Source organism: Lytechinus pictus, chromosome 8, assembly GCF_037042905.1.
Source record: "Lytechinus pictus isolate F3 Inbred chromosome 8, Lp3.0, whole genome shotgun sequence".
In the NCBI taxonomy this organism is placed as follows: domain Eukaryota; kingdom Metazoa; phylum Echinodermata; class Echinoidea; order Temnopleuroida; family Toxopneustidae; genus Lytechinus; species Lytechinus pictus.
Genome location: NC_087252.1, coordinates 16,500,368 through 16,510,052, shown reverse-complemented (window position 1 = coordinate 16,510,052; position 9,685 = coordinate 16,500,368). Strand labels below are relative to the sequence as shown.

General features: G+C 36.1%; 1 long non-coding RNA gene across 1 annotated transcript; it reads right to left on the bottom strand.

The window, feature by feature from the left end:
- Positions 1-4,269: 4,269 nt before the first annotated feature.
- LOC129266767 (uncharacterized) lies at positions 4,270-6,412 on the bottom strand. Its single transcript, XR_008585115.2, has 3 exons — positions 6,332-6,412; positions 5,444-5,604; positions 4,270-4,376 (listed from the first exon to the last, which is right to left on the bottom strand). It is a non-coding gene; the product is annotated as an uncharacterized LOC129266767 (long non-coding RNA).
- Between the last annotated feature and the right edge of the window lie 3,273 nt (positions 6,413-9,685).

The following is a 9,685-nucleotide window of genomic DNA, read 5'->3' as shown; positions in this document are numbered from 1 at the left end:
GTACACTTTCCCGCTTTCCTAATTCCTTTTCCATAATAATGTTTTCTTTTCACTTTCCCTTTCCTCCTTTCATTTTCCCCTTTCCTCTCCCTTTCCCTTTCTTTCTCCCTCCTTTTCCCGTTTTTTTTCCCCGGTGAAATCCGCCAGGGGGGGGGGGGGCAACTTGCCCCCCAGTGCCCCCCCCCCGCCTGTTACGCCACTGACTATTGGATGGCATACCGGTAATAACTGTTCTTGAGCTGCAAGCCGAGCCGCCTAGCCTAGCCTAGATATGATATGGACGCACAGCGCAGATGAACGTTGTTAAGGGGGAATCCAACCCAAATAAAAACTTGCTTTTAGAGGAAAAAGGAAAATCAGACAAGTTGATAGGTGAAAGTTTGAACAATATCGGACAAACAGTAAGAAAGTCATGAATTTTTAAAAGTTGTGAATATTGGTAATCACTACACCTATGGAGATTTCAAATTGGCAACAAATGTGATGTCAAAGTGACGTATGGCAAGGACTACTCTTCCATGTACTCCAATACATAATGTGACTAAAATTACATTTTTTTCAAATGTTTTACTTCAAATCATATTTTTCTTTTATGAGGACATACAGCAATATACTACCTAGGCTATATTTAGATTACAGCCCCGGGGGAATGGGTACTTGGGAGAAAACCACAAATCACTGATAATAAAGTACATGGCCTATGGGAAAGTTGTCCTTGCCTCTTGTCATAATTTACTTACCCAATTGCCAATTTGAAATCTACATAGTCTTAGAGATCTCAATTTCAAAACAGCCATAACTTTCTTACTGCTTGTCCGATTTCTTTCAAACTTTCACCATTCTGTTTTATTTATTTTTCTCCTTTCAAACACAACATTATGGCCCGAATTCACAAAGGTCGACTAAATTTATACCGGGGTTAAATTTAGTCGGGGGTTAACTAATACCGGGGTATAAAGTTAGTCCACCGCGCTATTCACAAACGGTGGACTAACTAATCCATGGACTAACTTTAGCACCCGGGGCTAAATTTAACCCACGGCTGAGTTATACCCCGGTGCTAACTTTAGTCCATGGATTAAATCATGAACTGAAGCTAGCATACTATTATAACACTGCACTGAGCATGCTCAGTGTAATATAGCAGTACTGAGCATGCTCAGTGCCGTATTTGAGAGTTAATCTGCTAGGGCCATATGAAACGTCGCCATTGCATCACATGAGTTAGGAAGCAGAACTCAACCCCAAAATCATGTATCAGCAGCATGCACTTGAATTTCTTAGCAAACGAACATTGTCATTACTTATTTGTTAATATTGGCCAACTTAGGTTCGGACTAGCGCTGCCTGCGTGCGAGCGCGGCTAGCTCGACTGCGCCTGCAGCATCGTACCGTATCGAGAAGTTCAAACTCAACACAATGTACGGTACCGTATACCGTACGGTAGGTGTACTGCAACGTGAAGAAGTTTTAACCTTTTTTTAGACAGCTGCAGCAGCCGGCTGTTTCGAGGGGGTTTTACACATTTTTTTTCAATTTCTTATTTCTCAATTGGTGAGTGGAGGCAACAGAGTCCAGCGGAACAATGACAGAGACCAAATTTTTTTTTTTTTAGTTTTGCCTTTTTTGTCTAATGTATGAAGTCCAGATCGATCGCCATCGTAACAGTGCAGTTTGACGTGGATCTAAGTTAGGCCTAATAGCGTGCCGTAACTGCGTTTAAATTTAGGCCTGAGGAAGTTAGATCTACGGAAAAATAAATCTAAACTAACGTTACACGCCAATTACATCTAGATCAAGTGCACATTTGTTTGAATTAAATCATAACCAATCTGATACTGTTGTATAATCCTACCAGTGGCGTACCTAGGATTTTCCACAGGGGGGCAAAACCGTCCACCAAAAAATTTGACAAGAAAAAAAAAAAAAAAAAAAAAAAAAAAAAAAAAAAAAAAAAAAAAAAAAAAAAAAAAAAAAAAAGAAGGTCTTCGATAAAAAATAAAGGATTTCGTACCAGAAAACAATTGACAAGCAAAAAAAAAAAAAAAAAAAAAAAAAAAAGGTCTTCGATCACAAATAAAGGATTTCGTACCAGAAAAAAATTGACAAGCAAAAAAAAAAAAAAAAAGGTCTTCAAGCGCGTCAGGGGGGCATTGAAGGTCATTGAAGGGCAAAAAAGGTTTTTCAAGCCCGTCAGGGGGGGCAAAGATACGTTTTTGCATGGGTTGTGACTCGTCAGGGGGGGGCAGAGTGCCCCCCCTGCACCCCCCCCCCCCCGTAGGTACGCTAGTGAATCCTACCTTATCGAAGTCCGGTGGAACTTTGCCCGGAGCTAGCTTTGATAGAAAATGGAATTGAATCTTTGTTTAGGTTTTGTCCCGGGTTTTGTACGTTAATTGGTAAATGGTGGGGCCAGCGTCACGTGGGGCCAAGCGACATGACCTTAGGCTTTGATCTGATCTCGCGTCCACAAGCGTGCCTCTTTTCCTTTCCCATTGGAAGTAATATTTTCAATTCATTTATTTATTCTTGTCCTTTTATATGGTGTATCTCGATAAATTGATTTTAAAAAAGAAAAAAAAAATAAGCGAGCAATTTTTTTTTTAATTGACATGAAAAATCCAAGTTTGTGTTAGATTTTCACATAATATAAAAAAAAATATTATATTTCACCCTCATTTCTTTTTCTTGGTCGTGAATTTATTATTATTTCGGGGGGGGGGGGGGCCTACTCTGTACGTCAGTTCTACAAACATCTCTAAAAGGAGCTGAGATACTCATTGGTAGCTCCTCCACACTAACTGGTCACTCTTGCAATCGCATTATTCCCAACCTTAACCTATACTCCAGTTTGCTATTTTACAACCGATTTTGATGAAATTTTCAGCATTATGCTCGGTTGATTTTTTTTTTTTGATTCAGAAACTCTGAATAAAAATAGATAAACAATGGATTAAAAAAAGTTTAATGAAGATTTTAACTCTACAGCTAAAGCATGAATATCACAAGTAATTTGTCAAATATATTTCTGAAAGAAATTAAAGGATGATTCTATAAAATAGTAATATCAAACAAATGATAATAGCTTGCAATGTATTTATAGTGCTTACTACAGAAATGTATCTTAGGGCCTATGAAAATAGGTGGAAAAAAGGATATTCAGCAAAAATGACATTTTATAATTTAAATTTGATAAATTAAGAAGCTGCATATGCTAAGAAAAATGACTGTTTAATTAACAAAGAGGTTTTAAAATTGAAATCATGAGGCTTCAAACATTGATTGTTGATTAAAACAAACTTGGTATAAAATCGACTTGAATCATAAGAAAGACCAAGTCCATCTCATGCCAAACTTAATTAAGCAAAAAAAATGTTGCTTATACCTCTCGTGTCCCTGCTTATACATTAGCCCATCATGTGTTTCATTTATATCCTGGAATTCACGTCCCAAACCTTTTGTCAAACAAGAAAAATGTTGTGAATTTGGGTTTTAAAAAGCAAGATGGTCATTTGATCACTAATGATAAATCGGAATGCATGAATACATCCTATCAACCAAGCTACCATATTTTTATCACAAGTGTCCACTTTCATGCACATATAATCCAATGGAATGCTTATACCGTAGCACACCGTCCTTTTCTATTGACAACAGAATGCAGGCAGGAATTCACCAAAGAGGGGAGCAACGGATACCTGCAATAAGGATCAAAACAAAATGAATATTAGAAAATTTCTCTTCGGTATTCTTTCTGGAAATATATCTTCATTGATCAAGCAATTAATACCTCCTTTACCTGAATAAGCAAAATGCATTTTGTTTTATCTATTTTTCATTTCTCCTGCAATAGGAAAGTTAGCAGATTATCTATATTTGTTTTCTTCAGTGAAATCTTTAAAATTGTCTTATTTCACATATTAAGAGTTTAAAATTACAAAAAAAATTGACCAACAACAAGATTGAAACTTGATAAAAGACAGTAAAAGACATGTAGTAGGGGCCAATATATTTTTTTCTTCATTATCACATACCTCTAGTAGGTGTTGAATACAGAGAATATCACATTGAAAACTGATTGAGTATACCAACCCATACATTTACAGAAGACCTGTTCTTCCTGCTAAGTACAGGGCTTGTTCCCCATCAGGACTCCTGATGTAGACATGGCCCGGATTGGCCCCAATCGATAGCACCTATGACTCTTGGAAACCTGTAGCAATCATCAAATTGTCGATGGGTGGTTTGAATTTCTTGTCTTTGGAAACTTCATTAACTATTACTCCTTGCTATTGCCTCAGAAAAATCTTTGATGATTCTGCACACGGATGACTGTGATATAGTTGCTTCGTCTGCTTGCATCTTCTAAAAGGTACCTTTAGTTATCGAATGATAAGTGATGTTATGTAATTGGTTTATTGATATGAAAGCCAATTGATACTTTACCATTTACGTTTGCAGACATTGTGCTTCTGTCATGACCTGATGTTTATGATGCACTGGAACTGCTTAAAGAGATTTTTCTTAGATTCATAAAAAAAAACTCTACTGCAATAACTATCCATGCAAAATGGAGAATATCTCTCTAGCTGAAATGACATACCAATATTTCTTTTTGGGTGGTTATAAATCATCCTTCATGATAATTTCCCACTTGAATATGATATATTTGTATTAAAAAATGTTGCTACATGGTAAAAAATGAGAGAAAAATAAAATCCCCACCTATTTCCAACCCAAAGGGTTACATGTTTCATTCCGAAAAAAAACCTTTCTGTGAAATACCCCCAACACTTCCCCTCCCATGTAAGGGGTTACTAGTTCTCCTGGCTGAAAGCAGAAACAAAAATCATACAATTTGGATGATTAATAATTAATATTAGGTTTTGCATTAATTATTTCTGTAAAACATGTACATGTTATCATGAATATGGAAGAAGTAGCCTGATGATGTCACATCCACACATTTTCCACACATGAATGTACAAGGGTTCCATGATATTTGCTCTGGCGACAATTACTCAATGGAAAATCTGCATGCTAAGCAAAACATAAAACTTAATTTTCATGACTAGATACTTCCAATCCTTGATCCTTACATTATTCTGAACTCGCAATAACTATCTTAAATATATAATCAGCAGTCAACCCAATTTTTACATTCCTGGAGGAAAAAAATTAATGATTATAATTTCAGATCACTAGAGAACAAGTGGGGATATGAATATTGCATATGAGATACAGAACTGTTTCCCCCAAGTAATGTAAAACTTTAAAACTGAATCAATTCATAATTCTCCATCCAATATTGATGGTTTTTGCTAGTCGAATTGTTCTTTATCAAAATCTCATTATTTTTGGCCTGGAGAATCATTTTCATAGAACATAATTTGACCCCCCCCCCAATTACCTTCTGCTTTATAGTTCGCACATGAAAACTTACCAATGGCATAAAAACAAAGTCCTGTCAAAACCTGTAACATGACAGGCAATGTGTGGTCCTCTCTGTTGGTACCCCACTCTGAGGGGTTCATCCTCGTAGTATTCAAATGGATTCTTCCTGTCTCTTAATCCATGCTGTGGTCTTTCTATGTGTTGCTGAATCTGCATGGAAGTTGAAAGATTGTGTTGAAGAGTCACCATGAACGGGCAATTTACTCTTTGAATTTCATTTAATTCAAAAGTGTTTAAAATGAGGAACAGAATGTGAAAGATTATACAGAAATCCTTTAAAAAAACATAGGATGAAAATTCTAATTGACATGAGTAGCTTTTCTATTTACCTACTTGTAAAAGTGAAGAAAAAAAACCTGCCAATTGTTGCTGATCATCATCATTGATAAAACCATGCACGTCTTAGAGATGCTTCTATGAAAACTGATTAAGTGAATCACTTTCAATTGGCTTTAATAATGAAGGCAAGGCACTAATTTTATGGAACTTTGTTTACACAAATAGAGGTTATTGCTTGCGAGTGACTTTCGAATAACATATTTTCATGAATCTTCATCAAAGTCTCATTAAACCTTTCCCCCCCCCCCCCCGGCATTCATCAGACTGACAATGTTTTCTTTCTCTCTTTTAAATAAATATTTAAAAAAAAGCTAGTGACCAGTAGACAAATATATATGTTAATAACACACAAGCAAGGTCCCCCCCCCCCCTCTTCTTTTTTGTCAATTACTATGACAAGAATGAAAAAGTAACATACATGTCACATATATACATTTACAATTACATGATGAATTCAAATCCCGGAAATAATATTTTATTCAAAAAGACTATTTTAATGACATTTAATTTTTTTTTAATATGAATTGATAAGGCATACCTCACTCTCTTGCAAGACGGCACAGCAGTTCAAAATTGTGAGCCATGTTTGCCTTGTCTTGATTGATCACAATCTGCCGAGCATGTATGGTCTGTTGCTGATATCACTCCTAGTACCAATGAGGTCCAAACATTACATGTATGGACCTCATAGGCGACATCTGGGGCCGATTGCACGAAAGGGTCTTTGCAAGGACCGTCTTTCGTGTCGCCCATTTTTTATGATGCGCCATGAGAAACGCATTTCAAATAAATTATCTGCAAACATATTCTATTCGTCCGTTAAAATAAACAAAATATTTGTTTATAAAATGATGTGATATCTCACAATATTGTATAAAATTTGATTTAAAAGCAAGCTTACGAATTGTATTTGTTTATCATAAATTTCAGAAACACCCCGCTTATAGCGCATCATAAAAGATGGGCGACACGAAAGACGGTCCTTGGAAAGACCCTTTCGTGCAATCGGCCCCTGTAGTATTGTGTGTCAGAAATCTTTGTGAAGATGATTATTTGTGTATTATAACACAAGTACGAGCTATCGTACTGTCTATTCATTAAATTTTTGTTTAAGAAAGTTAAAGCATTGTTAGCAATAAAAAAAAATTGAAAGAAATGAAGGGGAACTTACATTTTGACGACTTTTTCCAGATTTTATTGCCAGTTGCTCTTCACTTCTGACTCGCGATCGAAGCTGATATGCAGATCACGTGATACGCGTTCTCGTCAGCTGATCGGTTGGTTATTCTTTTCGCCAGACGTTGATAATTATATATTTCATAATGCTAGCATTCATCGCAAATTTAGGTGAAAGAGATTGAATTTAAATAGCGCAAGCTTTAATTTTCTCAAAAATAACATTTAATTGATTGCACAAGTTTCGCCTTGGAACAAGTAGGATCATTTGGTCCCATGTTTGCGTAACTACAGGGGGGGGGGGGGGGTGGGGGCGGGGTGTCCCTACCACTATACACCCACTAGCCAGCAATTATCGTTTTTTCTCTTTTTTTTTTAACCAAAATACCTCCCCCCCAAAAAAAATAAAAATAAAATAAGGTTAAAGAGAAAGAGAATTGAGGAACACAATATGCTTTATTTTTTCATCTTTTACTGTTTAACGAGACTTGTAATCAAATATTAAATGGGGCTTAATTAGAACAGCCTTTTTTAAGTCAATTAATAAAAAATATTCCTCCTCGGGATTTGAGCTTTCATGAAATATGAATCTTTTTCATGACTACCGAAAGCGCTAAAAATGTCCAAATTTTTAATTGGTATATAAAGCTTTAGCTCATGCGTTGCGCCCGTCTTATTTTAATGTTATACAATTTTATGCTTTTAATGAATTTCTAATTCTCAGATCTTGTCGCAATCCGATTGGTAGCTATAATGAATGATTATTATGTATCATGAATTGTTCAAAATGTGTCTCTCTATCAATTTTGAATATTTAAAAAAATGTCAGCTCATGCTATTTGCTCGCAATATTTTGATTAGTAAGAATTTCTTCTCTTGTATATGCGAGTTTGAGTAAATAACTAGAGAGAGAGGGGGGGGGGGGGGGCTCCCTCAGCTACTTGTCCTCGCTTATTCCCAATTTTTTTTTTATATTATACTCGTGTTCAGAGTGTTTCAAAGTCTTTTCTGATTTTTTTTACACTTTTTATTGTCTCGGAGCTTCCCTCTATTTCTTTTAACTATGATGTAGCCCTTTTTACTTGTTTCAATTAATTTATGTCTCATTTCATTGAAAACATAATTATTAAACTGACTGACTTTATTACGAAATTTTGATATTATTTTGTCTTGTTTGTTTGGCTTTCTTTTTTTCTTCTTATCCTTCTTCTTACTTTTTCCATTTCCTTATTTTCTCTTTTATTTCATTTCATGAGGCATCCGCCAACTTATATACAACAACAACAAACATATTTATTTGGTGGTGTGCCCCTCTAAAACGGGAGGAAAATAGGAAGGAAAAAAAGAAGAAGGGAAGGGGAAAAAATAAGAAAAAAAAAGAAAGATGATGATGATGAAAATTATCTTGGTGATGATGATGGTGGTGGTGATGGTGGCGGTGATGATGATGATGATGATAATGATGGTGGTAGTGGCTATGTTTAATAATATATTGCTGTGAATAGAATGAATGTCATTAAAAACAATCACTAATGCCAGCTCGACGCGCGAACTGAAAAAATATATTTTCTGCCCCGATAATTTGATAACCCTAACCTAACCCAATTTCTAAGTATTTTTATCATAAACAGGATAACTATGGACAATTAATTGAAAACTTGATATTCTTTTGCGAAAATGAATATGAAGGACAACTTTTTAATAAAGAACACAGTTTTAGAGCGTGATTTATACCTACAACCGCCTAATATCCTGTCACTGTCGGATTGACATGAAGCAGTTGGAACTTTCTGATTCCATCAGCTCAATAATTTTTGCAACAGGCGCCAGTCCAACAAACAGACAGACATTTGCCCAAACAGACAACATCTTAACCTCTGCTCATTTCTTTTTGCACGGACACATAAAATCTCGACCTACCCATCACTTTTCTCACTATTTTCTCCTCCCTTTTATTTTCCATTAATTTATCTTTCGTTCACTTTTTTTCTGTCCTCTTTTTCCTTCTATTTTTTTTTTCTCGTCTCACCGCTTTTCCTCATCCCCCAGCCCCCGACGCCCACGCAGATTCGCAAACAATATCAAGTGTACTGTTAGGCAAGGGCGGAAATCTCTCCCCAAAGGTAGCCGGGACCAGGGGCTGGAAAATTTGACAAGAAAAAAACAAACAAACAAAAACAAAAAAGAAGGTTTATCACCCCCAAAAGAAGGTCATCTTGACCAAAAGAAATTTGATAAGCAAACAAGCAAAAAAAAAGGGCACCCCAAAAGTAAGATCGTCTCTTCCAAAATACATATTTTATTTCGATTTTGAATGAAAAGACCAAAAATAGTAGGGGGATGACATTTCATAATGTGCCCCCCTACTATTCTAGGTGAGGGGGACATGTCCCCCTGGAATTTGCGCTCATGTGGGTGGGGGGTGTTGCGCCTCCCTTTCGGAATCATTATGGAAGAGTGTAAATACTCGCTGTGATTTCGATCTCATACCTATAAAAAAAAAAATAGAACAGCTACGCCTTGAACACAGGCCAAAATGCCTAACGATTTCTCTGCGGCATTAACAACTATCGTAAAGGGCGCTCCATTTATAAATAAAGATGGACATGTAGCTGTCTATGGCGACAAGATTTGTCGCGAATATTTCCCAAGAATTGTGAGAATTGGGCTGAAAATGCAACAAAAGAACCGGTGAGTACCGATCAAACAGTATCAA